The following is a 22,997-nucleotide window of genomic DNA, read 5'->3' on the forward strand; positions in this document are numbered from 1 at the left end:
GGGACAGTCCTGATATTCAGGGATTTGTCTTATATAGGACTTGTTACTCCCCACCCCATCCTGAATTTTCACACTTGCTATCTTGTCATCCTACTGCAGCCTGACATTTCACCTTTCGGTATGACCCATTGTAGTCTCCCTTTTCACCAGTTTCTTATCCACCTTCATGTTTCATATTAATCCCCATTTTCTCCATTTTAACTAAAAATTTTCCCATGTGGAACTGTAGCAAATGCCTTACTGAAATCCAGGTAAATTAGATCTACAGCATTTCCTTTGTAAAAAAGTCAATTATCTTCTCTATGAAGGAGATCGGGTTTGCATGGCACCATTTACCTTTGGTAAAACCATGTTGTATTTTATCCCAATTACCATTTACCTCTATTTCCTTAACAACTTTCTCTTTCAAAATTTGTTCCAAGACCTTGTATACAATTGAGATCAAAGTAATAGGTCTGTAGTTTCCCAAATCACTTTTCTTCAAGTTTCTGAAAAATAGGTTGTCATAAACAGATAAGTAAGAGTTAATAGAACAAAAGTACTTCATATCTCTTTTGCCTGTAAAGGTTAACAAGATCAGTGAGCCTGGCTGTCACCTGACCAGAGGACCAATCAGGGGACAGGATACTTTCAAATCTTGAGGGAGGGAAGTTTTTGTGTGTGCTGTTAGTGTTTTTGGTTGTTGTTCTCTCTGGTTCTGAGAGTGACCAGACGTGCAACCAGGTTTCTCTCCAATCTCTCTGATACAGTCTCTTACGTGCTCAGAATTGTAAGTACTAGATAGATAAGGCGAGTTAGGCTTCTGTTTGTTTTCTTTATTTGCAAATGTGTATTTGGCTGGCAGCAGTTCAAATTTGTATTTTGCTGAAAGGATTTTAATTTGTACTTGTATACTTAGGCTGGGAGGGTATTCCCAGTACCTATAGCTGAAAGACCCTGTAACATATTCCATCTTAAATTTACAAAGATAATTTTTACTGTTTTTTCTTTCTTTAATTAAAAGCTTTTCTTGTTTAAGAACCTGATTGTTTTTTTTTATTCTGGTGAGACCCCAGGGGACTGGGTCTGGATCCACCAGGGAATTGGTGGGGAGAAAGGAGGGAAGGGAGAGAGAAAGGTTAATGTTCTCTCTGTGTTAGGATTACTTTCTCTCTCAGGGAGAGTCTGGGAGGGGGAGAGAGAAGGAGGGGGGAAGGTGCATTTTCCGCTCTGTTTTAAGATTCAAGGAGTTTGAATCACATTGATCTTCCAGGTAACCCAGGGAGGGGAAGCCTGGGAGAGGCAACGATGAGGGAAAGGGTTTACTTTCCTTGTGTTAAGATTCAGAGTTCTGGGTCTGGGGGTCCCCGGGCAAGGTTGTGGGGGGACCAGAGTGTACCAGGCACTGGAATTCCTGGTTGGTGGCAGCACTACAAGTACTAAGCTGGTAATTGAGCTTAGAAGAATTCATGCTGGTACCCCATCTTTTGGACGCTAAGGTTCAGAGTGGGGAATTATACCATGACATAAGTACTTTATTAACAATTGCCCAGTCCTAGGATATGACTTCTGAGTTTACAGAATCATTAAAAATCCTTGTTATTGGGCTTGCAATTTCATGTGCCAGTGCCTTAATATTCTTGGATGAAAATTATCTGGGTCCCCTGATTAATCCCAGTAAGTTGTCTGAGTTTGACTTCCACCTTGGTTGTGGTAATTTCTACTTCCATATCCTCATTCCCATTCGCTACCCTGCCACTACCCCTTAGCTTTTCATTACACTTATTAAAAACTGAGGCACAATAATTGTATAAATTCTGGACTATGCCTAGATTATCTTCATTCACCACCCGATCTTCAGTGCTTTGCAGTCCCACTCCTCCTTTCTAATTATTTATATAGATAAAAAAAATGTTTACTATTGGTTTTAATTTTCTTTGCAAGCTACAACGCTGATTAGCTTTTGGCAGTTCTCACTTTATCCCTACACTTTCTGACCTCCAAGAGGTAGCTTTCCTTGCTGATCCAAATCTTTCATTCCTTGCAGGCTTTCTGCTTTCTCTGAATCATCAGTTTGAGATGCCTGTTCATCCAGCTTCGTCTGGAGCCCTTCCTAGCAATTTTTACCCCCTTGCTTGGGATGCAGACTTCAGATACGTTAAGTCAAAGTTGCAGAAACTAATTCCAAGCTTTCTCCACATTCAAATCCTTGAGTTCTTCAGTACAATCCACCTCCCTAACTAATTCTCTTATGCTTTTAAATATAGCTCTTTTGAAATCAAGGGCCTTAGTTGCAAAGATTTATTTTTGTTTTTCTGCCCATTTAGTTTACACTGAATTAGCTCATGATCACTAGAACCAAGGTTGTCCCCTACAACCAGTTGTTCCATGAGGTCCTCACTACCATGTCCTGCCCAATAACAAATTTAAAATGGTGCCGTGTCTTGTTGGCTCAACGAGTATTTGGTGAAGAAATCTGCACCTCCTCGCTTGGCCCCAGGTCTGGAATATGCATCACAAAACTACATAAATATACAGAAGTGTTGATGTGAGTTGGAAAATTAACGAGGACCAACTTTATTAACAGTGTGCTTAGTTTAAATTCCATGAACAAGCAGGGGAGGGAGAACCCTAGTTCAGTCTGAAGCCACAGAAACTCTGCCTATCAAAGTAGGATATTGAGCCAAAAGCATTACATCATCACAATTTATTCTCATTGGCTGGTCAGAGAACAAGGGCTGGATACTGTTACTAACTCACTGTCAATAAAGCCTTACAGATGCCTAAAGAAGTTTCTATAATTGTCAGCTACACCACAAATGAAGTGAAAACATACCCAGCTTCTCTTCACACCTGAGCCTGTATGAGACCAGTACACAGTTATTCTGCATGGGTTTTGAGTCAATTTTATGGTTAATTTTTGATACAACATATAATTGTTAAATTGAAGTTACAGAAAATACTAGTAGTTGATCTTTCTCTTTGAAGACAAAGAGTTCATTTCTGTCCCCGTATTAATGAGTTCAGAATAAAAAACAATCAAACAAATGCACAGGTCTAAGGTGTTGAGGTGACTTTTCATTGTCTGTATCGAGGAAGAACACAGAGCTGGAATGATTTTGGTGCATTTGACACAAAACTCGACTCTGGAGTTATATCAATGTCTTTGGGGTCAATGACAGGTTTCAAGGTAAAGTTCTGCAAAATCGTTGTCAGTACCAAAAATAGCTCCATCCGAGCCAGACCCTCTCCTACGCAAATCCGCTTCCCTGCAATGAAAAAGGAATTTGAGTTGATGCTGGAGATCTTTCTTTGCAGCACATTTTAAATACGGTTATTATGGAAGCAAAATCTCAGTATTAAAATTAGATGCACAGAGTAATTCAAGATAAGTGCATGGAGGATAATGGCTGTGTCTCAGAGTTCAGGACAGTAAGAAAGTTTGCGGGCATTTAAGAAGCAATTCACAGATCATTTGAAGAACTGAGTTCCTTATATTGCCATTTTAAAAAGACAGTTGAGGATGAAGGGTGGGAAGATGGATAATTTGTTTCTCAAACCCCACATTTCCCAAATAGGCTAAACAGTATTCTGGGGGAGTGACGTGGTGGTGACAGAGTAGCAGGGGAGAAGTAACAGGTAGAGAGGTGTGGATGTCCTGAATAGCAGGATGGAGGAAGAAGGCTGAAAGGCACTTAACAGAGTGGCAGAGAGACCCAGTTGCTTGGAGTCAAGTAGAGAAGTTAAGTAGCCCCTGGATGACATCAAGACAGCTGAGGTACTTAATGCCCATTCTGCTTCAGTCTTCACTGGAAAGGTAAAAAGGTGACCAGACACCCAACACAATTAATACTAACAAGAAAAGGAAAGAAACACACTCCAAATTAGGGGGAGAACAGGTTAAAGAATATTCAGATCAGTTAGATGTAGTCAAGTCAGCAAGGCCCAATGAATTTAAGGAACTAGGTGAAGCAAACTCTTAGCAATTAACTTCGAGAGCTCATGGAGGATGGGTGAGGTCCCAGAAGACTGGCAATGGAAAAAACATAGTACCTAGCTTTAACAAGGGGAACAAAGAGGACCTGAGGAATTGTCAACCAGTCAGCCTGGAAAAATACAGGAACAAATTAAACAATCAATTGGTAAGTACCCAGAAAAAGAATAGGATTATGAGGAATAGCCAGCATGCATTTGTCAAGAGCAAATCATGCCAAACCATCCTGATTTCCTTTTTTAACAGGGTTACTTGCCTAGAAAACAGAGGAGGAGCAGTAGATGTGATATATTTTGGCTTTTGGCAGAGACTCACATGACAGTCTCATAAGCGAGCTAGGGAAATGTGGTCTAGATAAATTACTTTAAGGTGGGTTCAGAACTGGTTGAAAAAAAACATATTCAGAGAGTAGCCAGCAGTGGTTTGCTTTCAACTGTGAGGGTGTATAAAATGGGGTCACAGAAGGGCCTTTCCTGTGTTTAATACTAGTCAATATTTTGATTAATGACTTGGATAATGGAGTGGAGAGTATGCTTATATTTGCACTATCATAATGCACAACTATAAAATAGGGGATAACTGGCTAAGCAACAGAACTGATGAAAACAATCCAGGGAGGTTATAGTGGATCTCAAATTCAATTCAAGTCAACCAGGTGATGCAGTTGCAAAAAAAAGGCTAAAAATCAGGGCCGGTGCAAGGATGTTTTGCGCCCTAGGAAAAACTTCTACCTTGTTCCCTCCGTCCCACTCCCTCCCCTGGAGCATCGCTTATTATAAACTTTCAAAATGAATACAGTGGAGTTACATCTTATGCAGGGGTTAGGTTCTAAGGTCAGCACGTAAGAGGAAAATCACGTATAGTGAAAATTACCATAAACTACAGTACACACAGTAATACACTAGAACAGGAGTCTTCAACCTATGGCAGATGAACCAAAGGTGGCACGCGAGCTGATTCTTTTTTAATGGCAGGCTGCTGGTCCCAGCCACCGCTGAGCCCGCTGCTGGCCTGGGATCCATTCACTCAGCTGACAGCGGGCTGAGCAGGGCTGGCAGAGGGCTGAGCGGAGCTGTCTGCTGGGACTCCGGCTGGCAGTGGGCTGAGTGAGCTGAGTGGGGCCGGCGGCTGGGACTCTGGCTAGCAGCAGGCTGAGCAAGGCCAGCAGCTGGGACCCCAGCTGGCAGGAGCTAGCGGATGGATCCCCAGACCCCGCTGCCAGTCTAGGTTTACCAGCCACACACCTGCTCAGCCTGCTGCCAGCCCCACTCAGCCTGCTGCCAGCTGAGTGAACAGAACACCAGGCTGGCAGTGGGCTCAGCGGTGGCTGGGACCCGCAGCCTGCCATTGAAATAAAAATTGGCACACATGCCATAGGCTGAGGATCCCTGTTCTAGTGTATACAGTGCATATTGTGTGTACTGTACTTTAGGTAATTTTCACTATACGTGATTTTCCTCTTACGTGCTGGCCTTAGACCCTAACCCCATGTAAGATGTGACTCCACTGTATGTAAAAAAAATTGTGGGTCACTGCTTTTTGGCACCTTCAAATCTTAGCGCCCTAGATGGCTGCCTTGTTTGCCTAGTGGTTACTCCAGCCCTGTCTGGGGTGTATTAACAGGAGTGTTATATATAAAAGACACGGTGGCAATTATCCCACTCTGCTCAGCACTGGTGAGGTCTCAGCTGGAGTACCCTCTCCAATTCTGCGATTCAGTTTAGGAAACGTGGATAAATTAGTGTGTGTCCTGAGGACAGCAACAAAAATGATCAAAGGTTTAGAAAACCTGACCTCTGAGAAATGGTTAACAGAACTGGCCATGTTTAGTTTTGAGAAAGATGTTTGAGGGGGGACCTGATAACAGTCTTCAAATATGTTAAGGGCTGTTGAAAGAGGACAGGAATCAATTGTTCTCCTTGTCCGCTGAAGGTATGACAAGTAATATGCTTAATATGCAGCAAGGGAGATTTAGGTTGCATATTAACAAAATTTTTCTAACTCTAATGGTAATTAAAAACTCTGGAACAGGCTTCCAAGGGAAATTGTGAAATCTCCATTCTTGGAAGATTTTAAGAACACGCTGGACAAACAACTGTCAGGAATGGTGTAGATTTATGTGATCCTGCATCAGTGCAGGGGGCTGGACTTGATGGCCTCTCGAGGTCCTTCCAGCCCTGCATTTCTACAATATCTCTCCAGCGAAGAGCGGGGATTGTATACCTAGTAAAAAATTTCACTTCAGACGAGTAGGAAGTGACACTCTTTAAAGATTGATAGATGCTTTGCCAGCGTGAGAGACTCTGCTTCATGGGATACCTGATAACACTCTGCACTAAACAGTCTGAGAGCTGCTAGAAAGTTGAAGGCAAAGCTAGAAGACAGTCTGGGCCCTGAAATAAAACAACTTTTTACCTGCAGAAAAAGGCATGAAGAAGTCACTTTTCTTAAAGGCACCATTTTCATCCAAGAAATGTCCTGGGTTAAATTGCTCTGGGTTTGGGAATTCCCTTCTGTCATATAGAACTGACTTCAGTGCAGGGAATATCGTGGTGCCCTGAATTAGCAAATGCAGGAAAAACAAAAAAACAAAAACAAAAGAGTTAAAGTGGATACTATCCAAAAGAGAGAAGCCCCCAAAATTCACTGAGCTGGAGTGTGGGATCCATCTTTGTTTTTCTTCATTTCCTTGCATGCCCTGAATGTCATGCTTTCAACCAGAAGCAGAAATCTTAAAATTTTATGAGCACAGTTATGCCCACTGAACTACAGTCCACTCTTTGTACTACTCACTGGCAGAGCTAGGATACATTGAGTGACTTTAGGAAAGTCACTTTCAGTCTCAGACCTCTTGTTACTGCATCTGTAAATTGGGGATAGTGATACTATCTCCTCTTCGTAAAGTGCTCTGAGATACAGGAGCTAAATTTAATTATTATTCAGTATATTAGATCTTGTAACATACCCCTGCAAGTGAGAGAGAAGCTACATCAAAGGAATTATTTTGGGAAAGTTCTACGGCCTACGTTATACAGGAGGTCAGACTAAATGATCACAATGGTCCCTTTTGGCCTTATATCTCTATCCACTAGTATCTTTGGAGGATATTAAGCAGAAGCTACTAAGGTTAGACATTTTGAAACCAGTGGGTTCAAATAACTTGCATTTGAGAGTTTTTAAAGAATTGGCCGAGGAGCTTGCTGTACCATTAATGTTCATTTACAATAAGTTTTCAAACAGTGATGAAGTTCTTGATGACTGGAAGAAAACTAATGCTGTGCCCATTTAAACTAACAAAAAAAAAAACAGAACAGGATGACCTGGGTAATCACTGGCTTATCAGCCTCACATTGATCTCAGGCAAGATATGGAATGGATTTTATGGGACTAGATTAACAAAGAACAAAAGGAGGGTAATGTTATTAATGCAAATCAACATGGGGTTATGGAAAATAAATTCTGTCACACAAACTCATTATCATTCTTCGATTAAATTAGAAGGGTGGTTAATAAGGGTAGTAGTGACAACCTAATATACTTTGGCTTCTGTAAGGCATGACTTGGTATCACATGACACTGATTAAAAACAGAACAATACAAAATTAATATGGTACAAATTAGATGGATTGAAAACTGGTTAACTGATAGGGTTCAACATTTAATTGTCAATAGGAAATTGTCAGTGAGTGGGTCTGTTTTTGGTGGGGTCTGCAGGGACTGGCTGTTGGCCCTATGTTATTAAATATTTTTATCAATGACTTGAAGGAAAAAAAAACACAAAATCATCATTGATAAAGTTTGCAGAAGACACAGAAATAGGAGGCGTGGTACATAATGAAGAGAACAGGTCATTGATTCAGAGCAATATAGCTAGCTTGGTAAAATGGGTGTAAGCACACAATATGTATTTTAATACAGCTAAATGTAAGTGTACACATCTGGGAAGAAAGAAGTTAAGCCAAACTTACAGGATGTGGCCTCTACCCAAGTAGAGTAATGATTCTTAAAAAGAGTTGCAGGTTGTGGTGGATTATCAGCTAAACATGAGCTCCTAGTGTAATGCTGTAGCCAAATAAGCTAATACTATGCTGGGATGCAGAAAGAGGGGAATCTCGAGTAGGTGTAGCAAGGTTATTTTACCTCTATATTTGGCACTGGGGAGACCGCTGTCGGAATACTGTGTTTAGTTCTGGTGCCCACAACTCAAATGATTAGAAAGCATGCCTTATGGTGTGTCAGGGTTCCCTCCCCACTCTGAACTCTAGGGTACAGATGTGGGGACCCGCATGAAAGACCCCCTAAGCTTACTCTACCAGCTTAGGCTAAAAACTTCCCCAAGCACAAATTCTTCCTCGTCCTTGGAACGGCATCGCTGCCACTAAGTGAGTTAGATAAATATTTAGGAAAAGGATCACTTGGAGTTCCTGTTTACCCAAAATATCCCCCCAAGCCCCTTCACCCCCTTTCCTGGGGAGGCTTGAGAGCAAACTAGGTGAGCACAGACCAGCCCTTTGGGTTTTCAGGACACTAAAAAACAATCAGGTTCTTAAAAGCAGAACTTTATTATAAAGAAAAAGTAAAAGAATCACCTCTGTACCATATAAAATTACCTTCCATCCTGATTTTAATCAGATTCAAGAACACAGAGGATTCCCCTCTAGGCAAAACTTTAAAGTTACCACAAACAAAAAAGGAATAAGTGTCCCTCTTAGCCTAGGGAAAATTCACAAACATAAAATAATCTAATGCATTTCCATCCTATTACTTACAATGTGTAATCTTAGATGCTTAGTTCAAGTATGGCTTTACTAAATGTATTTTCCCTGCCCTGGTTCCTTGCTGTCCCAGAAAGAACACACAAGGAGAGCACAAAACAAAAATCTTCCCCCACAGATTTGAAAGGACCTTCTCCCCTTATTGGTCCTTTTGGTCAGATGCCAACCAGGTTATTTGAACTTCTTAACCCTTTATAGGAAAAGGAGGGATTTTATGCTACCCTTAGCTGTATGTTCATGACATGGTGATATGCTCAAGGAGCTCAATCTATTTAGTTTAACAAAGAGAAAGTTAAGGGGTGACTTGATCACAGTCTGTAGATACCTACATGGGGAACAAATATTTAATAATGGGCTCTTCAGCCTAGCAGAGAGAGATGTATCATCCACTGGCTGGAAGCCAAAGCTAGACAATTTCATAGTAGAAATAAGGTGGAACTTTTTAACAGTCAGAGTAATTACCCATCAGAACAATTTACCCAGTGACGTGAAGGATTCTCCATCACTGACAATTTTAAAATCAAGATTGGATGTTTTTTGTTTTTATTTTAAAAAGATCTGCTCTTGAACAAGTTCCATGGCCCGTGTTAAATAGGAGGTCAGACTAAACTATCAGAATGATCCTTCCGGCCTTACAACCTGTTAGTCTGTTTAATATAAATCCAAGTCTAATTCAGTTCAGAACTAAGCAGAGGTGAAGAGGGTTCCAAAACTTTTTGAACTTATTCAGTCATTGCTCATTCACATTTGCTATGTTGTTTTGTTTTTGAACTAACTGTGCCAAGAAATTTCCCGAGAAACAAAATCCCTTTGGCCTCAAAATAGAAAGAAGAATATTTGCACACACTAGTTTGGTATCAAAAGCTTAGCTGAGTACCATTGCAAAAGTTATTCCCTATTTCTCATCTACAATGTGAAACCCTGTCCTGGAATGAAAGGCCAGCCTGCAGATTGCAAACTGCTCTTCTGTTCATGCAAAGGTTTGAAAAGATTCAGTAATAACTGGCACGTTATTGATAAATCAGCAAAAACAGCCAGTCACCACATAATCTAGTTGAAGCATTTTTATAGTGAATAACTCAACATTAAAAAGAGAAAAAGGTAAAAGAACTTGACCCTTCACAGACACATTGAGAACTGACCTTGGGAATAAAGTACTGTTTGAGATAAACATCTCTAGTCATGGCATGTGGCAAACCTAATGGGACAAGATTGATGTATCTCTGGATTTCATGTATCACAGCATCTGTGTAGGGTATCTGGCTTCGATCCGCCATGCAGGGGCTTTGGCTTCGGCCAATCACAAGGTCAATCTCTTCATGAACTTTCACTGTCATCAGATTAATGAGGTTTAACAATAATGATAAAGAACAGAATTCACAGAGATTTGCCCACCATTGTGTCACACTGTATGCAAATTGGGATTATAACTAAACTCGTCAGTTTGGTGTTACAGAAGCTACTGATCATGGCAGCTATGACAAAATGCAATAATATAATTCCAATGCAGTGATTTTACTCATACCCAGTTATGATACTAACTAGACATAATGGGATGTTACCACAAGTGCATATAACCAACTGCTCAGCAAGAGATTGGTCCTAAACCTTTCCCCACCAAAGTCAATCATCATTGTGCAGATGGAGGAAGCTCATGAGGTGGGAATTTACCCTGCACCTGACTGCTCTGTGCATAGTCTCTAGCACTGGCAGAGCTTCGATTTAGAACCTTACACAATCCTGACACTGACAAACTGACTAAATCTGAAGATACAATGACATTGCCATTTCACATGCTTGAAGTGTGAAAGTACCTGTGACTCACAGCACAGGAACTGCACGGTCAGTGACAGCAGAGGCTCCCACGGCATTAATTCCTCCCCCCCTGCATGGGAGCCTCAATACTGATCTGGATTTGAGAGATGAATTCAATCAGAATGGCCCATTCAGCCTTTTGGACCCTTTGCTCAGACTGTCAATATGGGGACAAGTAATGTCCGTTGTAATGGTGGTACCTTCTATTTCTGGGTATTTCAGAAGAATCAGGAGCCCAAAATTCATAGTGACGCTGGTTGTCCCCGTTCCAGCAACAAATAATTCTACTGTGCTTTGTACCAAACTTCCCACATTAAAGTCTGACTGGCCATTCTTTCACTCCTGTAAATAGATTTGGTGAAGATTTTTGGTTCTTGACAGTGAAACTGTAGAATATATTCAGATATTCATATACATTTTCTTCTACCCAACAGATGACCCACCTCTGATCATTATAAAGATCCCACCCGTATGGCTGATTGCACTTGAGATTTCAGCATCATTACTGTGGTGCATTGGGCCTTTTCTGTCCAATAAGGTGATTTTTTTCCTCTACATGAAGGAGGAGAGCAGAGCTTAACCATTATAATGGATGTTCCTTGGGCAGAGACCGTGTGTCCCCCTCAGGTCTTCTCCAAAGCCATGTACTCTGTTATTGCTTAACAAATTAATCCCAACGATACATACAACCCACTCCACAGTAAAGGGGAAGGGCTACTTCCCTCACATACCTCTTCCATTTTGATGAAGAAAGCATCGATAAAGTCTCGAGGGCAGCTGGGATCCAGAGACTCTTTGTGCATATTCACTCTCTCCAGAACAAATCTTCTGAACTCCTGAGCATTTTTAAATAGCTTGTGGTGAGGCCCAGGTATGTAATCCATGAGAGTCGGGAAAAAATTGTACAGCTGTAAAGGGTGAAAGAAAAAACACAGCTGGATTTATCTGGACCCAACAGATAATCATAGCGTTCACTCAAATGACTCCCTACACCAGCACAATACAATACTTCTGTGGCACCTTTTTATCAAAATGGATTCAACAGAACATTGCAAACTCTACTAAATCAGACTACCCAACATACATAAATTCCTCACAAACACTGCAGTGACATTGTGGCACTCTGTACCCCTAAGTAAAACCCTGGAACCCCATATTCATCACTCTCATATAATTATAATATGTTTAATGCAAAGCATATCCTGCAAGATATATGAAAAATCATGATCTGCTGAAACACATTTTTCTATCCAAATGTGCATGCCATTAGTGTGGATCAAGTTATGAGATTTTGCTGTACGGTTGTTACTGAAATATATACAAAGAAAGCAAACCACTCACAGGAGGGTACTTGAGGACAGAGTGTACCCAGTGAACATTAATAAGCAGGAGACTTGTAATCAAGGCATTTACACTTCAAGGACAGTTGCACAAGCACCACACAATGGGGACTACTGGACCCCATTACACAATACCACTCCAGCAAGATCCTCAACCAAGGGATTCTGGAAGCTGCCCAGGACATGCTGAGACAAGTGTCTTCTAAGCACAGGGACTAAGGATATAAAAGAGGGAACGGTGGCCACATATTTTGGCCCCTTTCCTCCCACAACTCAACATCTGGAAACACATCTGGAGGACAAAGACTTTGAACTGGGGAGGTGGCCCTGGGCTGGAGGAGAATTCCAAACTGTGTATTAAAGATCTCTAACCTGCTTGGACTACCTATCAGGGTGAGACCCTGCTTAATTCAACTCCTGATTAGTTTCTAGAACTTAGATTGTGGGCTCATTTTTATATTTTTGGTAACCATCTCTATCCTTTATGCCTACCATTTATAATCGCTTAAAATCCATCTCTTTCTGTAGTTAATAAATCTGTTTTATATTTTACCTAAAACAGTGGGTTTTGGTTGAAGTGCTTGAGAAATCTGCTCAGAAACAAAAACTGGTGCATGCCCTCTGCACATTGAGGGAGGGGCACACTAGGTTATAAACGTATATTGGTCAGGCTTCTGACCAGGGCAAGGAGAAAGAAAGGCTGGGGAGCTGGTGGGAATTGGCTGGAGCCTTGCTATTGTTAGTTCATGAGTGGCTGGGAGAAGCATTCATGTAACACAGCTAGATATGTCCTTGTCTGTGGATTGCTGTGTAAGTACCTGCCATAGGTTTGCAGCTTCTCATGGCATCACAGGTGAGAGGGATCTCAGGTTGGAGGGACAGAGGTTCGGCAGTACCACAGTTCCAGGTTGCACCCCAGGGACCCCATCAAAGACATTCAGTTATATCAGCTAAGACACACTTCATTTCTTCCAACATAAAACCACCCCTACTATACACATCCTTTTCTTGGGGGGAAAAAACAAAACAAAAAAACCCACTCAAGCAGGGCCGGTTCCAGGCACCTGCTTATCAAGCAGGTGCTTGGGGTGGCCCCTCCAGAGTGGGGCAGCACTTTCAGCTTTTCGGCGACGGGTCCCTCACTCCTGCTTGGAGCAAAGGACCTCCTGCTGAATTGCCACAGATCATGATTGTGGCTTTTTTTTTTTTGGCTGCTTGGGGTGGCAAAACCCCTGGAGCTGGCCCTGCACTCAAGTGTCCAACCTTAGCTCTGATCACAGATTTTCTTAGGCAGCAATAAACCATTATAGACTTTAAAAGGAAAATACACTTTAGACTTCCTGAAGTGACAGTTAAACGGTTAAATTCTCTCTTGTGGTGTAACTCCATTTATTTTGACTGGGATATGCCAGCAGAGAGTTTAAGTCTTCATTGTGCAATTGGTGAGGTTTTCGGGAAAGGGGTGTGTGTGTGTGTGGTGTGAACTGGAAGTGAAAGGAAGTTTACTTTGGAGGTGAAGAATGTGATCACATTCACCTATCACGTTGCAAAACTGCTAGGGCATGTTTTGATATTGATGTTGATATCAGTGTTTTTATTGGTGATTTCCTTGATTTTTACCAATTGTGTTGATAGAGAATGTCCTCGAGCAAACTTAATTCTGAGTTAATGAAGTGTTTTGTCAGGGAATTTAAACAACCCATGGAAAGAAGGTGGAGGGTCAGTTTGGTAGTAGCAGAAGCCTAATGAGGAGTAGGAGACCGTTTTGGGAATATGAAATAACAGTTGTTTAATGAAAATTAATACACCTCCACTCTGATATAACACGACCCGATATAACACAAATTCAGATATAACATGGTAAAACTGCACTCCAGGGGGTGGAGCTGTGTGCTCTGGCGGATCATAGCAAGTTTGATATAACACAGTAAGATGTTTTGGCTCACAAGGACAGGGTTATATCAGGGTAGAGGTGTAGTTAAAGAAACAAAATCTCTGCCCCTGCCCAGTATAAAGGAGAAGAATGGAATAACCCCCTGATCATACCGCTGTCCAGGGAGAGCGCTGGAGCTTGCCATTTTCCTCTATGATATTTATTAAAGTCACAAACTTCTTATCTTCATAGTCAAACCGGTCCCCAAAGATGATCGAGCAGATGACATTGGAGACGGCATGGGTGAGGAAGAGGGTGGGGTCAAAGGGTTGCCCTGGAGCAAAACAAAACTAAAAAGAGTCAATTTTAATTTAGTGTCTTCAGCCTCCGCATCAGAGTCACTGCCAGCATGGAGATGTTGTGGATCTCCAACTACAGGGAAAGACTCAAGGTGGGGCTGACAGCAATATTCCCTGGGGAGGATGGGTTAGGCCTGCCCCAATCCCCCCCCCCTTACCTCTCACACTCTAAATTAAACACTTGCTACTTTTTCTGCTGCTGGTCAGTTTTCACTCTGTCTGCTCTCTGCCTGGCACACTCTGATCTGACCAGGGAGCATCAGTGCCTCTCTGAGTGACGCCTGTATGTCTTTCTTGGGGTCCATTTCACAGAAAGGATCTCAACCCTTTCACAACAGGATCCTGCTCAGAGGGCTCTGCCTGAGCCACTGCTTCTGTTGTTGTAGCATCATCACTAACTCCCAGAGCACAGCAATCTCCCCTTGGCACTGCCAGCCAGGGCCATACAGTGCAAATACACAGTTGTTGTGCTAGGGAAGGAATAAAGGCTCCTAGCACAACAGCAGGGGGGATGGTCTGCTTTCCGCCTTCAGAGTGCGCTAAGCAGGTCCCACAGCTCAGCTAACGCAGCTAGAGAGGCTGAATTTCTCACTGCCTCACCAGTGACATCTTGAGAACCTGAAACGGAAGCTCTTTCCTCAAAAGCACAAGGAACACACACGGCTGGTAACTGAGAGCTAACCTGGGGCTGCAGCATCAGAGAGACCAGCACAACATTCCTGGGAATTATGGGCAAGAGTTCACCCCTCTGACCTGAGAGTACCGTTGTCAAGGATTTTTCCCCACTTTGAACTTTAGAGTACAAGAAGTGGGGACCTGCATGAACACTTCTAAGCATAATTACTAGCTTAGGTCTTGGTGTCTGGCACACTTTCTGTTCCCTCAAAACCCTCCCTGGGGAACCTAGACCCAAACCCCTTGGGTCTTAAAAAAAGGAGAAATTAACCATCTCCCTTCTTTTCCCTCCCAGGGTTGCCTTGAGAGGCTTTACACCGATCCAAACTCCTTGGATCTTAAAACAAGGAGGAAATAACCATCCTCCATCCTTTCCCCCCCACCAGTCCCTGGTGAGTTCAGACCCAATTCCTTGGATCTTAAAACAAGGAAAAATCAATCAGGTTCTTAAAGAGAAAGCTTTTAATTGAAGAAAGAAAAAAGGTAAAAATTATCTCTGTAAAATCAGGATGGAAAATGCTTTACAGGATACTCCGATTCATATAGACTAGAGGGACACCCCCCCCCCAGCCTTAGATTCCAAGTTACAGCAAACAGAGGTAAAAAAATCCTTCCAGCAAAAGAAACCTTTACAAGTTGAGAAAACAAATATAAGACTAATCCGCCTTGCCTGGCTATTACTTACAATTTTGAAACATGAAAGACTGATTCAGAAAAATTGGGAAACCTGGAATGATGTCCCATTCCTCTCAGTCCCGAGAGCGAACAACGAACAAAACAAAAAGTACAAACAAAGACTTCTCTCCACCAAGATTTGAAAGTATCTTGTCCCCCTATTGGTCCTCTGGTCAGGCGTCAGCCAGATTTACTGAGCTTCTTAACCCTTTACAGGTAAAAGAGATATTAACCCTTAACCATCTCTTTATGACAACAGTGCTATGGGGAACATCCAGAAGCAGCATTTTCTTCATGCACCAGATCCCTGCTCATGTCCCTCACCCGTTGATTCTCTTTGACTCATTCCCAACAGCAATAGCTGCCCCTTGGCTCAAAGCGCACAAGCAGCAGAACAAGCAGTAAAGTGGCTCTCTCTTCTGCCTGTACCATGGGTGGGGAAGGGTCTCAGTGCATTCTCCTCTCCCATTCACAATTCTCCCAGATGGGCAGAGCCAACTTTAATTTAGCCCTTAATGTTGCATTAAATATTGCAAGAGGCAGATGACCTTGTGGCTAAGACACTGGCATAGGTCTCAGTTTCCTATCTCTAAAATAGCAGGGAAAATCATTCATTTCTTCCACTGATTTCATTCATGTCCATTTAAGATGTACGCTCCTTGGGGCAGGGATTGTCTCAAACCAATTGTTCCAAAAATCCATACACAAAGGATCCCCAATATCACCTGAGAATGTTAGACGTTACTGGAATATAAATAATTATTTAAGAGAGCCACTGGTATTGACACAGAAAAGCTCTGAGATTCTGCTGAGAAATATGAAATATCAAATACAACTGGTGCAACAGACAAAGACATTAAAGACAGAACAGCAAAAGCCAGACATGTCCTTGTATCTCTAAATCCAATCTGGAGAAATACAAATCTTACCTTCCCAACTAAACTTCAAATATTTAGCACCATTGTAAAGACAGTGTTACTATATCATGCTGAAATGTGGAGACGTATTGAAACCTTATTACCTATACTCCAAGTTCTTATAAACAGCTGCTGTAGACAAGTCCTCAATATCACAAATGAACTATGGAGAAAGATTAAACAAAAACTGATGGAACAGGAAATTCTGGAATGCAGCTGGCTAGAACATACATGGACAAAAGACTGGAATAATATAATAAGACAGGCATTGGACTGGAACCCCCACGGCAAGAAGCAATAAGGTAGACCATGAATAACATGAACATGCACAATATACGCAGAATTGTTAGTTATCAAATTGACACTGGAAGAAGCTAAGACTGCAGTAAGAGACTGGCAAAGATGGAAGGCCCCAGGGAAGGCCCTATTTTCCGCAAGGAATGAAGAGGAATAATGTAAGAAAGAATGAGCGTCATGTAAATGTTCACAGTGATTTCAAACATTCCTGTGGGAGTCCATCACTATAGAAGGGAGGTGCCAAATGTGTATCAGACGTTTAGCTGAGAAAAAAAAATGAGAAGCCACGAACTGAAGGCCTGGGTGTCTTGTTAATCCAACACACTGGAACTAACCCGCTCTAACATGGCTCACTGTGTTTGCATCTACACACTCTAAACAAATATCTTCCATTTGCTCATTGATCATAGATAACGGGAGAAAATGTGAGAAAGAAACAGGCAGAAATGGTCATCTCTGGAACATTTCACCCATCCTTTCCCATTACATTAACACAGGTTGTTATATGTGCAATTAGTGACTTGAGTTATAAGACGTTTGAACTAAATGTCATGAAAAATAGAAAGACAAGAGTCTTTGACTCCTCAATTTCCAACAGACATGAAACAATCCCCACCGTGTGTGTTTCTGAGCATTTCCACCAAAAAATGGGTTTCCTCCTGGATACGCGCCTCAATGCTTTTCTTCCTCATCCCAAAATTTCTCAGATTATTGAGGGCAAATCGACGGAGCTTCTTCCACCGCTCCCCATTACTGAAAACAATACCTGGAAAAGGGAAGAGAACAGAAATGAAAGGAGGGAGGGCCAGATTCAGTTCGCCTATTTGAAAAATACCCAAACATTGGTGAGCCAAAGGTTCAACTTCAGTTTAACTGATATTGTGCCCGTTTTCTACTATGGAGATGACATTACAGCTACATTGTAATTACTGTTCTCAGCATTGCTGTCGCCTCGCTGGACCCCGGACCTGACAAAGACAAGGTAGGTGAGGTAATATCTTTTATTGGATCAACGTATGGTGGTGGAAGGGACAAGCTTTTGAGCTGCACCGAGCTCTTCCTCTGGTCTGCAGCAGTTAATTATAGTGTCCAAGCTAAAAACAAGGTGGCACAGACTACAAAAGAGTTTCACACTTAACAGAGACACTGTTTTTACGGCCCACTGCAACAATTTATAAGACATCCTACTGACTACTAACCCCCCCCCATTATCCTACCACTGCAAAGGTGTTAATTGACCATTATATCACATCTTTTCATGTATTTATACTGCTCCTGTATTTTCCACTTCATGCATCTGATCAAGTGGGTTCTAGCCCAAATAAATTTGTTAGTCTCCAAGGTGCCACAAGGACTCCTTGTTGTTTTTGCTGATACAATCTAACATGGCTACTGCTCTGAAATCTTAATTCTAGCATTTCCTAACTTCTGAGTGCTTGACTTTACAACCTTAATAATGTTCCTTTCACATAGTTTTTTTCTGTGTAATCAAATAACTACGCTGAAGGTTGTTTTCACAGTCACTGTGATAGTAAGATAACTATACTTCACTTAATGAATAAAGGAGATAAAGGACTTCCCGAAAAGAACATCTTCGCATTTCCATATTTATTACTCCCTCACTTTTTATCATGAAAGGATAAAAAAAAATCCTTCTCTGCTCATGGACTCTACCTAGTTAGTGAGGGCAGGGGAGGAAGAGGATAGGAATTCATGGTTTGTTCTGACCCTTTTTGCCAGTGCAGCCCTCCTCTTGGTTTTAGTCTGCACCTTGTAAAGTAGATTGGCCTGGTTGTTACCTCTCAAAAACCTGTAGTGATATGCTAGGAACCATTCAGGTCAGTAAACCAGTGGTGCAATGGAGAATGAGCTCTTTCCTGCACCAAGACTATTTATCCAATTTTTACTACTCCATTATTGAAACTTTTCTCAACTGTGTTCTTCCCATACATAGAACATCAGCTCTATATGCTGTAAGTTATTCAAAATGTACCTGGTTCCTAGGCCATTTTTTCAAATAATGGCATACTTCCTCTTCCACTGAACTCCTCCCCGAGACCAATCAGAGATTCCTTCATAGTCTCATATCCATATAGCACAACAACCCGTTCTGAGCCTAAGTATATTGTGAAAATCGAGCCGTACTTTTCACTGAGCTGTAAAAGATTAGCACAAAGACCAATAAATTTTAACTTAGATCCACTTATTTAGGATAAGAATTTGAGAAGATCAAATTATAAACTGACGAGTTTCTCTCATGCCACTGAGCTAATGCTAGGCAGGTTTTACTACTGATCATCATCCAGAGTTGGCCATTTCAGCCCAGATCCTCCAAGGTATTTAGGAGCCTAACTCCATGGATTTCAATGAGTTACATACCTACATATCTTGGAGGATCTGGGACTTCCTGACTTTTCAATGCTTCACTTTGTCATCCTCATATTTTAAAAACATTTTTCCCTACAGATGTGTGTCTGAGTGCTCCCAAGATAATTCTGTCTGTGTTATACAAGTATCTCATTATAAGAGCAGACTGCATTAATACCGGGCCTTTCAGTGTTGATCTTGAGCTCTATGTAAAAATGACACTTTTAACTCCACAGAAATGCTGCCTGTGTTTATTCAGTCATGGCAGCTGATCTGACAATAGCAAGAGAGCGTTTCCCTTCATTTTACTTCTGTTGGCCCTGCAGAGCCAAAGACAGACAGAAGTGAGATTCTGTTTCCCCTTTTATATCACCAACAGAATTATTATTCAAGTTCCAATTGATTACACCTATGCAAATCAATGGACAAACACATCTGTATCTAGTGCATGATGTGAAGACTATGAGGATGAACAGCTGTAACTGAGGGCAGAATTTTCCCTGTACAATCCTCATTATTTGAGATGATTTGCGAGAAGGAACAAATCAAACCTGTCTGTCCAATCCCAGGCTGTGTTTGCAGAGCTCGCTAAAATGCCAGAACATGCAACACTACAATACCATTTCTTCAAACCTGAGCTGCAGTTTCTGCCTTACCATCCTTTTGTGATGCAGGCAAATATCATTAGAGCAATTTTACAGATGGGAAAATTAAGGCACAGATGGGGTTAAGTGACACGCCCAAGAGCACACCTGGAGTCTGTAGCAGAGGTAAGAATAGAACGCAAGGCACCTGATTGCCATTTCCTTACTTAACCTACTAGACCACTTTCTGCACCCTGTGATAACTCATACTCATTGCAGTGCAGCTGCAGGGGTGGGGGAGCACTCTGGACTAGCTGTGAATAAGACCCCCTCTAATATGAGCAATATATTATCACCAGCCATTTACATCTAGCACAGAGGTCGGCAGCCTTTCAGAAGTGGTGTGCCGAGTCTTCATTTATTCACTCTAATTTAAGGTTTCGTGTGATAGTCATACATTTTAATGTTTTTTAGAATGTCTCTCGACAAGTCTATATATTATATAACTAAACTAGTGTTGTATTGTAAAAGAAAGTTTTAAAAATGTTTAAGAAGCTTCATTTAAAATTAAATTAAAATGTTGATCTTACGCCACCGACTCACTCAGCGTGCTGCTGGTCTGGGGTTCCGTTCACCTGGGCCGGCAGTGGGCTAAGTGGGGCCTGCGGCCAGGACCCCAGCTGGGAAGGATCTGGCAGCCAGAACCCCAGACTGGCAGCGGGCTGTGTGGGGCTGGTGGCCCGGACCCTAGACCAGCAGTGGGCTGAGCGGCTCAGCTCACTGACGCTCAGGGGTTCCACCCTCCAGCTCCTGCCAGCCGGGATCCTGGCTGCCGGACCCGCTCAGCCCACTACCGGTTTGGGGTCCCAGCCCTGCCCACATACAGTGGGTACCTTCCTTCTCCCTGGTTCTGGCCCATTCTCTTCCTCTCTCTGCACTGAGCTGAGAATTGGAGTGGATCGAGCACAGGGCTGGGGGTGATGGGTCTGGCCAGGAGCTAAAAATGAAGGAGGGGGCTCAGGGTTGGGGCAAGAGGTTTGGGTGTGGGGGCACTTACCTGGGCAGCTACAATGTGGTCTGAGGGGTACAGGTGGGAATGTGAGTGAGGGTGCAGGGGCTCCAGTTTGGTGCTCAGGGTGGGGGTGGGGATGTGCAGGGTGCATGGGATGTGGGGGGGAGGCTGGGGATGTGGAAGTGTGCAAGAGTCAGGGCAGAGGGCTGGGGGCATGTAAGGGGGATGAAGGTGTCAGGGCAGGGGGGCTGGGAACGTGTGGGGGTGCCAGTCAGAGCTGGGGTCATGGGAAGGGGTCAAGGAGTCAACAGAGGGCTGGGTGGTACAGGGCTCAGGGCAGGGGCCTGTGGGTGTGCAGGGCTCAGGGCAGAGGGCTGGGGGTGTGGGGGGTGGGATCAGGGCTCAGGGCAGAGGGCTGGGTGACTGCACCCCCAGAATCCTCAACCCCCCCCCGCTCCTTGTCCTGACTACCCCCTCCTGGGACCCCACCCCCTATCTAAGCCTCCCTACCCCTTATCTCCTGACTGCCCCCCCAAGACTGTACCCCCTACCTGTCCCCTGACTGCTCCAACCCTTATCCACACCCCCACACTCAGACAGACCCCCTGGACTCCCATGCCTATCTAATCACTCCCCGCCCCCTGACAGGATCCCCAGAACTCTGGACCCATACAACACTCCCCTGCTCCCTGCCTGCCCCAACCCCTCTCCACACCCCCACCTCCTGGCAGTCCACCCAGAACTCTCGACTCATCCAACCCCCCCAGCTCCTTGTCCCCTGACCACTCCCTCCAGAGACCCCCCCACCCTAACTGCTCCCCCAGGACCCTCTTTGCTCCCTGTCCCCTGACTGCCCTGACCCCTATCCACCCCCCAAACAGACCCCGGGACTCATATGCCCCATCCAACCCCCCCTGCGCCCTGACTGCCCCCTCCAGAGACCCCCACCCCTATCCAGCCCCCAGTATATTACCCCCCCATCCTGCTCCCTGTCCCGTGACCCCCCGTCCCAGCCCCCGAGCTGGCCCCCTTACCATGAGGCTCCTCGCCAGGGCCGGTTGTAGCAATATCGCCGCCCCAAGCACTGCGGCACGCCGCGGGGGGCGCTCTGCCGCTCGCCGGTCCCGCGGCTCCGGTGGACCTGCCGCAGGCGTTTCTGCGGCGGGTCCGATGGTCCCGCGGCTCCGGTGGGAGCCGGCAGAGCGCCCCGCGCGGCGCGCCGCCCCAAGCACGTGCTTTGCGCGCCATGGCCTGGAGCCGGCCCTGCTCCTCGCTCATCCGGAGCCCTGCCGCTGCCGCTGACCCGGGGCGCATCCCTCCTCTGCTCCGCCCCTCAGAGCGCTAAGCGCGCGGCAGCCGGGCTCCGGGTGAGCGGGGACCGTCTTTCCCTCCCCACGGAGCCAAACGCTGCCCCGCGGGAGCGCGCAGCCCCAGCCCCTAGAACGCTGCGCGGGCGGCGGCAGCGCCCTGGGGAAGGCGGGGGACGGGCCGGCTGCTAGCTGCGCTAGGCCAGCGCTCCGGCGCGGGACCACGGACCCCGCGGCTTGCCGCGTCGGCACGATTTTTAATGACACGCGGAGTCCCAGCAGGCAGCCGCGTGCCCTTAAAAATTGGCTCGCGTGCCATCGGTTGCCGACCTCTGATCTAGCATCTAAGATTGATTGTTTTGTGAAATAATCCGTCAGAAATTTGAGTTGATGTGGAATTGCCACCAGCCTAGGCTTAAGCCAGGCTCTGCTTAATGTCCACCTACAACCAAGCAACTGATACCATGAAAGCACCTTTACCTCATCTATATGTTGGGGTAAATTCTTCGCATGCAGTTGCAGCGTGTTCCCTATGATGGGAAAAGCAACAGGGCCAGGAGGCAGCTTCCCGCTTCCAGACATCTTTCTCCATGCTGAAAGGAAAAGAAGGCAAGAAACACAAATAACCAAGAAAACAGTTGTTACTCCCAGAGGTTCCATTGCAGAGTGCAGCAATTATTCTGGGTTCTAACAGGGGGTTGCTTTGTATTTCAAACTCCTCAGTTTTTATATTCTACACAGCAAAAGGGGGTGCAAGCAATTAGCCATTAGGAGCTCTGAGTTCCTCTGAGTTAACAAGATAAGCTCTGAACTAACAATGGTGACTGGAGCTGTCACACTAGGAATGAATTCCTTTGAACCTTTATTGGTATATAATCTCTGTTTGCTCTTGTATACCCACTGACAGAGCATGACAATTAATCATAAACTGAATCCCTGTCAAACTGCCCAAACTATCATGAAATCATCCTCTCTCTGGACCCATCAGGTTAAACGTTCCTCATCGGCTTGGTGCCAGCTGAAACATT

General features: G+C 44.0%; 1 protein-coding gene and 1 pseudogene across 1 annotated transcript in view; both read right to left on the reverse strand.

Moving 5' to 3' along the window:
• The window catches only part of LOC127053883 (uncharacterized), a 412,316-nt gene that overhangs the window by 277,783 nt on the left and 111,536 nt on the right, over window positions 1-22,997 (reverse strand). The window lies entirely within an intron of this gene.
• Window positions 3,058-22,629, reverse strand: LOC127053720 (cytochrome P450 2H2-like; annotated as a pseudogene).

Source organism: Gopherus flavomarginatus, chromosome 6 (assembly GCF_025201925.1).
Source record: "Gopherus flavomarginatus isolate rGopFla2 chromosome 6, rGopFla2.mat.asm, whole genome shotgun sequence".
Taxonomy (NCBI): Eukaryota; Metazoa; Chordata; order Testudines; family Testudinidae; genus Gopherus; species Gopherus flavomarginatus.